General features: G+C 41.3%; 1 protein-coding gene across 1 annotated transcript in view; it reads left to right on the plus strand.

Annotated features, from left to right (window-relative positions):
- The window catches only part of MRPS5 (mitochondrial ribosomal protein S5), a 495,636-nt gene that overhangs the window by 154,674 nt on the left and 327,792 nt on the right, over positions 1-13,170 (plus strand). The gene's annotated exons all lie outside the window — the stretch shown is intronic.

The following is a 13,170-nucleotide window of genomic DNA, read 5'->3' on the forward strand; positions in this document are numbered from 1 at the left end:
TATTAAAACAATAAGCATTTCGCAGTTAGTTTACTCTGTTTGCATTTTTCATTAGATGCTAGGAAATACAGCTTCTGCATGAGGCCTGGCAATACTAGGTCAAGACACTCGCTAAGTTAAGGCCTACAATTAATAAGCAAAACATAATTCATAACCCTTAATATGACATATTACTGGAAAGAAATGTTGAAGCAATTTTTCGCTTTGCCTCTAGATTAGGGCATAGACCGGTTCATCAGATCATTACGCTCTATAAATCTAAATGTGTTTCGGCGGCGATTTATGGGAGTGGCCTCTGGGGATATGCCAGTTCAAGCATATTACAACTGGCAGAGAATAAATTTCTCCATCGGTTACTTATGGTGCCCAAGAACGTAGCAAATATTATATGCCATGAGGAGTTGAGAATTTGTCACATTACAGACCTGATAGATATTGCCCCACTGCTGCTATGGATAAATGTATGGTCAAATCCGGCGGACATTTTAACACATGATTGTATAAAAGACTGTATCTTGTTAGCAAATTTTAATAAAATTCCCTGGTTAAATTCTGTTCGCAATGGCTTTCGAAACTTGGATTTGGAGTATATGTATCTCAAACCAGAGCTGCCAAGGCGAAAGAAATTGTTAAACTCCGACATAAAGAGCATGTGATGAACCTTAGATATCAAGTGGCAGAGAGTTCTTTTAATTCGTATGTACAAATTTCCTCTTTAGATTCGTTAGAACCTTATTTTGTTTGGTTCCCGATTCCCTCCTTATACTCTTTACTTGTACTTTTTAGATTTAACCTGATCCATTTTAGAGTGGCGTTTCCGACAAAATGTGTGTGGGAAAAAATATTACCACCATGTCCTTGTGATAATTTTTCAAAACAAAGCACTTGCCATTTTATTTTATTTTGTACACTTTACTCAGCTCCTAGGAAAAAAATGTTATTACCTATTTTGCATAATTTGCACACCCTTTCCTATAAAGAAGGACTGATTGGCATCCAAAGCCTTTCATCCAAACAAATGTGCATCTCTATTTTAAGTTTTATCAAATCCACTCTCACCATTAGGAACCAATATGAATCAGTAATGTGATTATTAATTAAGGAAATGTAGATATTGTTTTACTGTTGTACACGATTTTATAAGTATTTTATATTGATTAGTAGGCTTAAGTGGTAAACTTAGATTTTATAGATTTGCAGATTTAATATATTTGTCTTTGAATTATATAAATAAGTACTGTATACCATGATGATTTATATGTATGTATGTGTACTTTTATGGCAGTATGCCGAATAAAGTTATTTTGACTGACTGACTGACTGACATATTACTACATTAATCTAATACATTTTCAATATTTCATATAGATGTATTATATTTTAGTACATTTCGTGAACACTGGTGGCCAATCTCAGAGATCACAATTTCAAATGTGCATATTATTTTTTTACGTTATTCAATTTTTCTATATGAAACCTTATTTAAAATACATAAACATTCATTAAAAAATTCTAATTAAGACATCTGTGTTAGCAATTCAGGGATGATAAACTATTTGTCCTCCCCAGGACAACACATGATTGCACTGTTATGGAATAACAGAGGGGGGCTGATGGGAAAATGAACCTATTTATTGGAATAAAGCTATTTTTGACTGGTGTTCACAATTAGGCATGGCTTTTGAACGAGCCACCGTGCAAGGAAAGGTCTGTAGCATAAAAAATGACAAATAATTATAGATAAATGTGATCGTACCCTAGGATTGGCATACATCTAGCAGGTAGGTCACAATTCCGAAGGAAGTCCCTATGGGTTTGTTACAGGTCTTTAGAAAATATTTATCCTTATCAGCATTCTATGGACTGAATTGTGTCACAGACGTTGGCATTTTTATGACACAAATTAAACAGTGCAGCACTTTAGGAGCTGTTGTGATCTCCAGGGCCATTCCTGATAGCTTCTTCCACAAGAAAATTCTACAGACTTCGTCACCCGTTCTTGCCAGTCTGGGAACCACATCATTTATTATAATTTAAACATTATTTTTGGCCACTAAGGCAAAATCTTATCACAAACTCATCTTTCTGTGAATCGAGAATATTGTCCTGAACACAGTCACCTACGACTACTGGGATTATGCCAGAGCGGAGGACCACACTATGTGCAGCGTTGGCTAAATTATGTGACAAGGCAAATTATGCAGCACATTCTGTGGCAGTATTGCTTCGCTTTTTTGTCATTTTAACGCACATTAATACTCACTGGGCAAATATTGTAACCATGTAATACCGGTTTAACTCCCCATTACAGCACTCTGTAACTAAAAAGTAAACATTTCACATTTACAAATGGTCTACCTCTGTGTAGTATGTTTTTGTGGCACTTTTTGTGATGCGGCCATTCTGCCTCAGTTAAATGATGCTCAGTGGAAGCAACATAAGGCGCAGGTTATCATACCTGGACCGTTTTCGCCTGGTCCTGATTTCTGCATTGCGACTTAGTCTTTTTTGAAGCTCGGTGTTTCACTAGGAGGACGCCTAGTTGAGAAGCTGTATTTGGGCAGCCTGAGTCAACGCCAGATATCTTTGTCACAAGAGTCCGCTGAAGCCGTCTTCTGAGCGGCATCAGTTCGGATTGGCAAAACCTGCTTTTCTTACGTGTTGAGGTCACAGCTTTTTTTAATGGGGTTTGGCAGTTAGTCCTGGTCTTTCAGATGCATAATATGTTTTGAAACTCAGAAAAGTCTTGAAGGACCTTTCTTTACAATATTCTGGTCTCAAAATCAGTGGCGCCAGTGACTGCAACCTGCACAACTTAAACAAAACTTAGTCCTATGACTGGGAGAGCACAGCAGCCTCAGCTCAAGCATTTGACGTTAATCCTCTAAAAAAAAAAATATATATCTTTCGGACACTTAATCTGCGGTCATTACCATCACGTCACATGAAGGACTAAACCAAAACACACGCTTGTGCATCAGGAATAAAGTTTACTATCCTAGATCACAGTTTCGTAAACACAAGGTATATTCCTCTTGCTTAAAAGTTCAAATTAAACCAGGAAAGGAGTGGTCATCATCCACAAATTACAACTTAAACCCAAAGTAAAAACAACTCTGATACCACAACACCTCAACCCAGCCAACAGGAAGAATTAAATGGAGCACCATAGACCTGGATATCCTAAAGTCCTCGGATACTCTAAGATTCTGTTAAGGTTTTATTATTGGCACTAGAAGACCCCACAAAGTGCCTAGACACCGGGCCTTTGCTTATAAAAGATCTGTATAATTACTGGAGTTTAGCACGTCACCGCTGGATATGCCGTCGTAGAGACCATGTAAATCACTGGTATAGAACCACAGTGCTATCCATCACGCAAAAACCTAGGGCTCTTAAGAAGAAAATCATTCACACTGGACCCTACAACCCAGTCATTCTTAAGCTCTAAAAGCAGCCTAAAAAATTAACCTGAGAAACAACGAGAGATTATAACAAACACAAGTGGCAATTGATGATAAGCTTATTTGTATGAAAGATCAAAGTAAGTTTTGGAAAGTAATCAGTGCCCTGAACACTCCAAAGTCATGTCACACGGGGAAGGGAGTAGGCCTCCATAGTTGGCGAGAACACATCATTGCCTTATATCGCCTATGTGATGGGATGAACAATAATACTTTCACTACCAACGAAAAAAATCTAATCCTAATATCATGCTTAGCATGACGGAAGACCAAGAAAATGATCATTGTAGCACGGGTCAAGTCGGCAATAAATTCCTTCAGAATAAACTGAGCACCAGGGCCGAAAGGTACACATGCCTCAGAGTCCAAATCGAACCCCAGAAGCTGAGCAAATGGATTATATCCTCATTCTGCCAAATTGATTGACTTGTGGAAGTCCTGCGTTCTTGGAGAGGCACTATCCTCTTTCCCATCCACAAAAAAGGAGAGAGGCCTGACCTCCATTAACTGTCATATGACAGCCGTCCTCCAATGCAGAAGCCAAGGCATGGGCAAGAATCCTGCTATGTACCTGGAAAGTTGGGTCACCAAGAAGCAAATTGTGGCATTTTATCAAACTGGCTTCCAACCACAAAGCAGTACTATGGAAAACATATTTGCTCTATCTTATGCAGCTTATAAAGCCACCTACTCATCCGGTCTGCTGTTTTTTGATTGGTTTGTGGATTATTTTGTAGCTTTCTACAAGGTAAATCGAAATATCCTTTTGTTCGGATTGTTCAAATAGAGCATTTCGGCCACTCTGCTTAAGGCAATTATATCCTTCTATACCAGTGGTTTTCGAACTTTTCGGTGTGGCGTCCCCCCAGCTGAAAAATAAAAATCATCCCCCCATTCAGAATTTTTCACAATTATTTTATTAACATGGCAATGTTTAAATGTCTAGATTTATTTAAACATTGCAGTTAAGTACTAATACCTTTAAAAAAAATGCAATAACATGTTTCTGCTTAAAACAAAGCACTGTTATCTGTATAATGCTTTTTTTGGCCAGAGTATGGCGCCCCCTGGGTTCACTAGAGACCCTCCACCTCCCAGTTTGAAGACTCCTGCTCCATGCAGACACCTCAGTGAGAATACCTACTGGCCCCAGAAACCATGTATCAGCGTGTAGGAAAATACCATCTTTCTTGGCATGTTACCCCCATATTTACATGTATGTGAGTATGTTTTTAGCCTGTCTCACTGGGATCCTGACGGTCAGGACCCCTGTGCTCATAGTTTATGGCCTAATGTGTGTGTCTGTATAGTGCTTGACTGTATCACTGAGGCTCTGCTAATCAGAACCTCAATGCTTATGCTCTCTCTGCTTTTAAATTTGTCACTATACGCTAGTGACTGCATTTACCAATTTCAATTGGCCACTAGACCCCCCGTATAAGTCCCAAGTATATGGTACCTAGGTACCAAGGGCATTGGGGTTCCAGGAGATCCTTATTGGCTGCAGCATTTCTTTTGCCACCCATAAGGAGCTCAGACAAACCCTTTCACTGGACTGCCCATGCAGCCTGCGTGAAATAACGCACACGTTATTTCAGAGCCACTTTCACTTCAATTAAGTAACTTACAAGTCACCTATATGTCTAACCTTCACTTGCTGAAGGTTAGGTGCAAAGTTACTAAGTGTGAGGGCACCCTTGCACTAGCATAGGTGCCCTCACATAGTTCAGGGCCATTTCCTGGGACTTAGTGAGTGCGGGGACGCCATTACACGTGTGCACTACATATAGGTCAATTCCTATATGTAGCTTCTCAATGGTAACTCCGAATATGGCCTTGTAAGGTAAGATCATGGAATTGTCCCCCCCATTCCAAATCTGGTATTGGGGAAGCCAATTCCATGCATCCTGGGGGCTCCACTATGGACCCCCAGTACTGCCAAACCAGCTCTCTGAGGCTTGCACTGCAGCTACAGCTGCTGCCTCAGTCAGAGTTCTGCCCTCCTGGGGTCTGAGCAGCTCAGTCCCAGGAAAGCAGAACAAAGCATTTCCTTTGGGAGCAGGATGTTACACCCTCTCCCTTTGGAAATAGGTATTTCAGGCTGGGGAGAGGTCGCCTGCCCCAGCCTCTGGAAAAGCTTTGAAGGGCACAGATGGTGCCTTCCTTGCATAAGCCAGTCTACACCGGTTCAGGGACCCCTTTTCCCCTGCTCTGGCGCAAAACTGGACAAAGGAAAGGGGAGTGACCACTCCCCTGTCCATCACCACCCTAGGGATGGTGCCCAGAGCTCCTCCAGTATGTCCCAGACTTCAGCCATCTTGCTTTGCAAGGTGTGTGGGGGGCACTCTGGAGGGCTCTGAGTGGCCAGTGCCAGCAGGTGACGTCAGAGACCCCTCCTGATAGGTCCTTACCTGATAAGGTAGCCAATCCCCCTCTCAGGGCTATTTAGGATCTCTCCTGTGGGTTCTCTTCAGATTCTACTTGCAATTTTCCAGCAGGAATCCTCTGCTACTACTACTTAATTCTCTGACCTCGGATCAACCGCAGCCTGCTCCAGAAACCGCTGTAACAGCAACAAAGTATCCACAAGGGATACTTTTCTTCTGCAACTTGAGCTCCAGCCAGCAACTGCAACAGTTTCCACGGTGTGCATGCTCTGAGGACTTCCTGTCTTCACCCTGCACCAGAAGGACCAAAGAAATCTCCCGTGGGGTGACGGAGTCACTCCCCTGCTCACGCAGGCACCTCCTAAGTCGACGACCGGTTCTCTTGGTCTCCTCTCACGTGATGAGCGTGCTCCTTGGAACACAGAGGGTGGACCCCATCGACACAGACTGTCCTGAGGTCCTGATGTCCAATTTGGAGGAGGTAGGACCTTGCCTTCTCCCAGAACGACAGTACTCCTGTGCACTGCGTCTTCTTCACCTCCTGAGGCCTCTGTGCACTATTTGCAAAATTTCTTTGTGCACAGCCTGGCCCAGGTCCCCAGCACTCTATCCTGCGACGCTCAACTCTCTGGGTTGATCTCCGGCGGCATGGGACCTTCCTTTGTAGTGCTGCACCAACCGCATTTTGCACCTCCTTTGTCCCCTCGTCCTTGGACACCCGTGGGTGCTATCTGGTGCTCTGAGGGCTCTCTGAAGTGCTGAGAGCCACCTCTTCCTCCTCATACACAGTTGAGGCCCCCAGGTCCTTTCTGGGTCCAGATAGTGAATAGTTGATGCAAAACGCAACTTTACAGGAACCAAGGCTTGTTGGAGGAATCCAGCACCAAAACTCGCCTGCATCCATCTTCACGACTTGGGACATCCTTTGCATCACGCAGGAAACCGCTGGCATCTTCCTAGGGTGCATTTCTGCAGTCTTCATCCAACTGGGGTCTCTTCTTTTGCACCCTTTTCTGGGTTGGCAGAGGCTCCTGTCCTTCCTGGAACTTCTTTCGACTTCTGAGCTTCGTCTCCTTCTTTTGCAGGTCTTCAGGTCCAGGAATCCAGTTTGTTGTTTGCAGATTTGGTTGGTTCTTGCAGTAATTCCAATCACAAGGTGTAGTGTGTCCTAAGGAAACTTGCAGTACTTCACTCCTGTTTTTCTGGGCTCTGGGGTGGGGTAATTTACTTACCTTTACTGTATTCTTACTCTCCCAGTGATTCTGCACACACTACACTTCTCTAGGGGGGGAATTTGTGATTCGCATTCCACTTTCTTAGTATATGGTTTGTGTTGCCCGTAGACCTATTTTCTCTCATTGCATTCTATAGCATTTCCTATTGTTTGCACTATCCTATGTCTAATTACTTGCCTTATTTTGGTGTCTAGTGTATATATTGTGTATAATACTTACCTCCAGAAGGAGTATTGCCTCTAAGATATTTTGGTACTGTGTCACCCAAATAAACTACCTTCATTTTTAATAACACTAAGTATTGTCTTTACTTGTGTATAAGTACTGTGTCGCTATTAGTGGTATTGTATGAGCTTTGCATGTCTCCTAAGTCAGCCTAAGCTGTTCTGCTATAGCTACCTCTATCTGCCTAAGCTGCTAAAACACTACTACCTTTCACTAATAAGGGTAAACTGGACCTGGTATAAGGTGTAAGTACCCAAGGTACCCACTACAAACCAGGCCAGCCTCCTACACAAAGCCAATTATGACTAACACTTGACTCAAACAGGGGGATGTGTCCTTCCTCACTTAATATTCTCAATACATACAGCTGACATGGCAGTTGTTCTGTCCATGGGAAGAATGTTCTTACCTAGCAGAAATTCTGCGAACAATGTGGTCATCTTGGATCAAACCAAGGTAGGGCAGTAGCATGCTCTTGATGAGCTGCACGCATATAACCAACAGAACAAATTATTGACCAACGAATCAAAAACCAAAATCATGATTGTTGGAAAATATAAAATAAGTCTGTAAAAGTATGGTCTGTAGAAAATATCAGCTGTCCTGCTCAAGAAGCATTTCCTTCACCAACACTTTCGCCATTTGCAGGATAAATGCAAAACTCAAAAGGACTTCGGCCGAAGCCATTTTAAACCTTATCTGAGCAAAATGTCTGCCGACGCTTTCCTACAGACTGCAATGTAAACTCTTTAGGGAAGTTTTCAACCTCCCAAACACGACGAAATAAAGTCAGATACGGTTGGGATGTGGCTTACATATTCAAAATTAAGAACGTGTCCACGAAGCTTCCTTCTTAAAATATTTCCATCAGTAACAAAATGCAAGAGTGAATCTTAGTTTTCTTTTAAACTACGTTCTGTCTGCTCTGGAAAGCTAATACAGACCTTGGTGTCACAGAAGAATGGCCAAATTTGCCATTAAAATGTTGCTAAACACACACACACTCCACACACTTGCACTTTGGAGGAAAGGTGCAATACTTTCTGAATACTGAAAAAAAGTAACAAGACCAGCGTACCTGCAGGCCGCAGTGGAGCGAGGAAGCCTGCACGAATGTTATTTCTGCAGACTTTGGACTTGTCAGGAGAAAATAGTCCACCTTTAATGCTGCTGTACTGGAGCAAGAAAAAAGAGACAGTGTTAAATCTATTTTTTTCAAAAAGTGGAATGTGCACATTCAAGGACGCACTGAGTTATTGTTTAAACACAGAAAACGTCTCAGAACTCACCTGCTTTGCAACATTTTTTAAATGGTATTTTTATTAAACAGAATGCATATTCATGACGATTTCAACATTTTAAGCAGTGTGTAAAAACATGTTTGCATAACTTCGTTCTTCCATTCTATTTACTGTTTTTAACCCTTCTATGAAGGGTAACGTTTTATATCACTTTTAATTAATTGAACAAATAAAACTGTTCTTACACAGCAGAGTATGGCACAGTGCAGCATTCTCAGTAACAACCAACCCGGCAGAGGAGTTTTGTAGCCCACCCAGCGATGTATCCATGGTAATGAGCAGTCCCTCCTACCTATTGAGACCAAAATGGTTCTGGGAACCACTCCCCTCTGGCTAGAGTATATCTCAGGGCTTCCTCTTCCTAGCTCTCACCTTACACTATGTGAATGCACAAGCTTTATCCAAGTTTCTTTCACGTTAATGTAGTTTCTAGACCTTCCAGTCAGCCCTTCATGGTGATAAGCCGAGCTCCATTTCTCACACACATGCAATCCCGGCAAAAGGCATAAAGGATTGTTCCTATTCTGGGTGCAATTTCACACCTACTCTGAAGGTGATGCCATGGCAGGGAGGAGTCAGAGCACAACACACTGGAAACTGGATAGTAGTGCACCAGTGTGCAGAGTTTAAGAACCAGCGGCTTTGGGTAAAAATAGCACAGTGCAAATAAAGGCAGTTTATGAGAGAGGTACACCATTCCTAGACATACCACACAGTATCCGACATGAGCCCACATTGTTTGAGATGGTTTGGGCAAATTGATTTCTCAGAGTCTCTATCCTGGTCAACCCCTATCCCATTCCTCATTTAGACATTGGATTGCTGACACAGATCCCTTCTCTTTCAAGCTTGCTCTGTCTTGTACCCTGAAAGGAAAATATCAGCAGGATTTTACCCCTGTTGATATTTTCCTTCGCCCGTAGAACAACTTCATAGGAGGGTATGGCGCACCTATTTATTACTGCCTCCAAGATCACCTTCCACTCGCTCAGCCCAATGACACCAGATTGATAGCCGACCTCTGAGCCCTTCAGCTCTGTCAACTGCTTCCTGCATAATTCCCTGAACTGGTTATCTATCTTTCTGAGAGATCCATGCTCATCCAAGCTGAAATCTTAAGCTTGCTTCACTTGTCACCTTATTTTTGGCGCAGAAAGGTCATACAGTATTGCCCCCTCCTTATCTAGCTCTGGGATGTCCCTCTGGAAGCCTGTTATCTTGTCAGAAAGATAAGTGGCGATTTAGAACATTGCTCTCTTCTACGAGCCTATTATTGAACAAAGAAATCCTACACCCATGAAAGAAGTCTAGGAAACTAGATGTGACGCCTTACTCTGTCTGGTAGCTCCCAGAGTGAGACAGAAAATCTTACAACCATGTCTTCTGCTTTATTGCTCTGCGGATTTGGAACTCCACACCGCCTGACATTAGACTTGATGGCTGCTTATTGTTCCATTCCCAGCTGAATCCATTCATTTTCAAGTATTCCCTCGCCTTTTTTCCTGGCTAATAAGATGCTGCACTTCGTTTATGATGCCTCTCTTTAACGTAACTCTATATTTTCAACACTGAAGTAGTTTCTTGCTACTGATAAATGCTGATTGTTACCCAACTCCTTAGTGTTCATTTTAGTTATCTCATAAACGGACTGACAGGGTTTCCAGTTTATCACCACAGAGTTTGTAACTTCCTCTATGCTGGATGCAGGGAACCACTGATCCAGTAGACAGGCACCCATATCCTTTTAAATTTCTTGTAGCATCTTCGTTGTTCAGCCTTCTGTTGGTTATTTTTAATCACTATTTCACTTTACCTGTTACTAGCTTTGTAATCTGCTCTGTTTTCATCTATGTCTTAGCCAGCCCTTTACAAATACATTTACATCTTAACCTAAAGAAATAAACTGCCATTGATGACAGAATATTAAAAAAGGAACATTTAGTGAAGTCACCACACACTGCTTACACGACTTTGCAGACGAGCAGAATTTGGACTGTAAAAGCAACATCCAAAACTTTAATAGACTTATCAATTTGTTATTACTTAATTGTCAGTGCACCAACGCACTTTAGGCACTTTAGAAAGCTCACAACCGTAAGAATACCAAAGACAAGAATTGTTGAACAAAAAGTGAGTATTTATTTGTTAAAATCCAGGTGTTCTGCTTCTGTCTGAAACTAAGTAGATTTGTTTCAGCACAGACGCACAAAGGGAGGGAGTTGCACAGTTTGGCAGCAGTGGTTGAAAAAGGTTGTTCTCCATAAGTGAGCGTTCTAGTACTTGTAGAAAGCAGTAAAATATTTGTGGATCTGAGGGAAAGCACAGGTTGGGTGACAAGGGGCAAATTTATTGGCCATGAAAGTGGGCAATGAGGAAGTGTATGGCTTTGTGTGCAATTGCTATGGCATCGAAAGCTTTCTGAGAACGAATAGTCAGCCAGACTAAGGATCTTGGTACTGGAGAGGTAAAACCTTTGAGAGTACTCAAGCAGTTGCATTCTGAATGAGTTGCAGCCAGTGCAACATTTTATCTGGAAATCCTTTGTAAATTGGGTTCGTGTATTCACGATGAGATTCAATAATGGTGTTGACTACTAAGATGTGTAAAGTGTGATTAAAGGAAGGGTCCTCTTAAGGAAGGAAGTTGAGCACGTGAAAGCTACATGTATACATTGAGCGTCTAACAGAAGAGTGTTGCATAGGGAATAACAAGTTACTCACTGTGTTTGATGGGGAATGAGGTATTTAGGCCATGACTTGAATCCATTTGACTGCCCTTGAAACAGATGTCAATACAGTCTCTTGTCTGAAAGGATTCGGCCCAAGGAAACTGTTGGCCATCCACCACCTTACAATTGTAAGAGTATCAGTTAAAGGACCCTCACTGTTTGGATGAATCCATTAAGCTAGGGAGCTTGAAGATGAGCGGAGTGTCATTGGCGTACATGCAAAATTGAGCCCCGCCTTATGACATTTTGATAAATTTTCAAGTAACAGCATGCACTGCCCCGTGTATTTTCCTCCGTCATAAGCTTTGTGAATTATGAGTCACGTCTTTCAAACTAGTCCTTAATTTGCAGGTTGGTATGAGTAATAAGCAGTCTTGTTTAGGTACACAATTTTTCTAATAACAAATGACCTTGAAATAGAAAGCAGTCAATAGTAACCATTTTATTTTACATGAGTAAACAGCTGGCCACCTGGCAGCCTTTGTAGCTAAGTGTGTTATGAAAAGATTTGCAATTCCGAAGGTTAGAAGGGATTTACTTTCAAATGAAAAACGCAGTAGGACTTTTGTTCCTTTAGGCACGAAACAAACACAGATTCTTTCTTTTTATACGGCATGAAAAACGAAAGATGCTGATTGAGAATCCCCTAAATCTAGATTGTTTTGCAATATGTACATTCTTAAGAATATCTGGCTACTCGGACAAATCCTTTTATTATTATAACAAGTTTTACTAAAGTTACAATACAGTGAGCAATTGAGTTGTATTACAATGCATAATATTATAATTAAACAGTATGGTATATAAAAATCTATATTTGCCTTAATCACAAAAACATCCCCAATCCAATGCACAACCAGTTCCACTGTATGACAAATGCCAGCAAAGGAAGGTGCTGAAAAAGTAGTGTACCTTTGTGAGGAAAACAGTTGTGTAGAGTAGCAGATTACTTAATTTATTATATCTTTCACAATAAAGGTGATACACAGATTGTAAAATCGTTATACATCTCTGATGGTGGACTTTCTAGATAAGGTACAATTGAAATTTGTTTTCACTCACATGGAACATATTACTTCATTGTGATGTTGTCAACACCATATATTTTTGTTTTGTAGTAAATTAATGTTTCGCCCGTCGTGGCTGTTATTTAGGGGACTATTAACATTAATTGTAGGCCTGAAAGGTAGAGTTGTTGGTTGAATGAGTATTCGGTCGAGTGACAGCATGTTCTTAATTGAAACTTAACCAGAAAATAAATCTGCTCCTAGTGATGCCCTCTTCATTGGCTCACCTCTGAAATATACACTATTTCGCAGTAGTTCGACACACCATGAACAGGAGTGCATAGCACAATATCCATCACTATTGAACTTATTACATTTGCAGCAAGAGTGTGTGCTCACAGGGACGAGAGCGGAGAGGTAGAAAGAAAAGTCTTCGTCTAGATCTTGATAGAATGGCAGCAGGTTTCGGTAGCATGACATCTGAGCACTGACATGCACACTATTTGTGCATGTATGATGATGTGGGAGCTGATACTGATCAGTTAGAGACTTTCCAACGTACGTCTTAAAGCAATTTAACACTGTTTTAAAATACACTTTTACAGTTCATACATACTTGAAAGCTCTATGCTTTAACATAAGGTAATCCGATTATTTTAATGTAGTACGAATTGGTTTAGGGATCCTGGTTTTGTGAATGGTGTACTTCAGTGTTCTTACCTGTTGGCAGTTGTGTTGATTTTACAGGGCTCTCGTCCATCTTGCTGGGCATGTCAGTAAGGTCATGTTTAGTTTTTTTTTGCCAGTGTGACTGACCTCGTAC

Source organism: Pleurodeles waltl, chromosome 5 (genome assembly GCF_031143425.1).
Source record: "Pleurodeles waltl isolate 20211129_DDA chromosome 5, aPleWal1.hap1.20221129, whole genome shotgun sequence".
Classification (NCBI taxonomy): Eukaryota; Metazoa; Chordata; class Amphibia; order Caudata; family Salamandridae; genus Pleurodeles; species Pleurodeles waltl.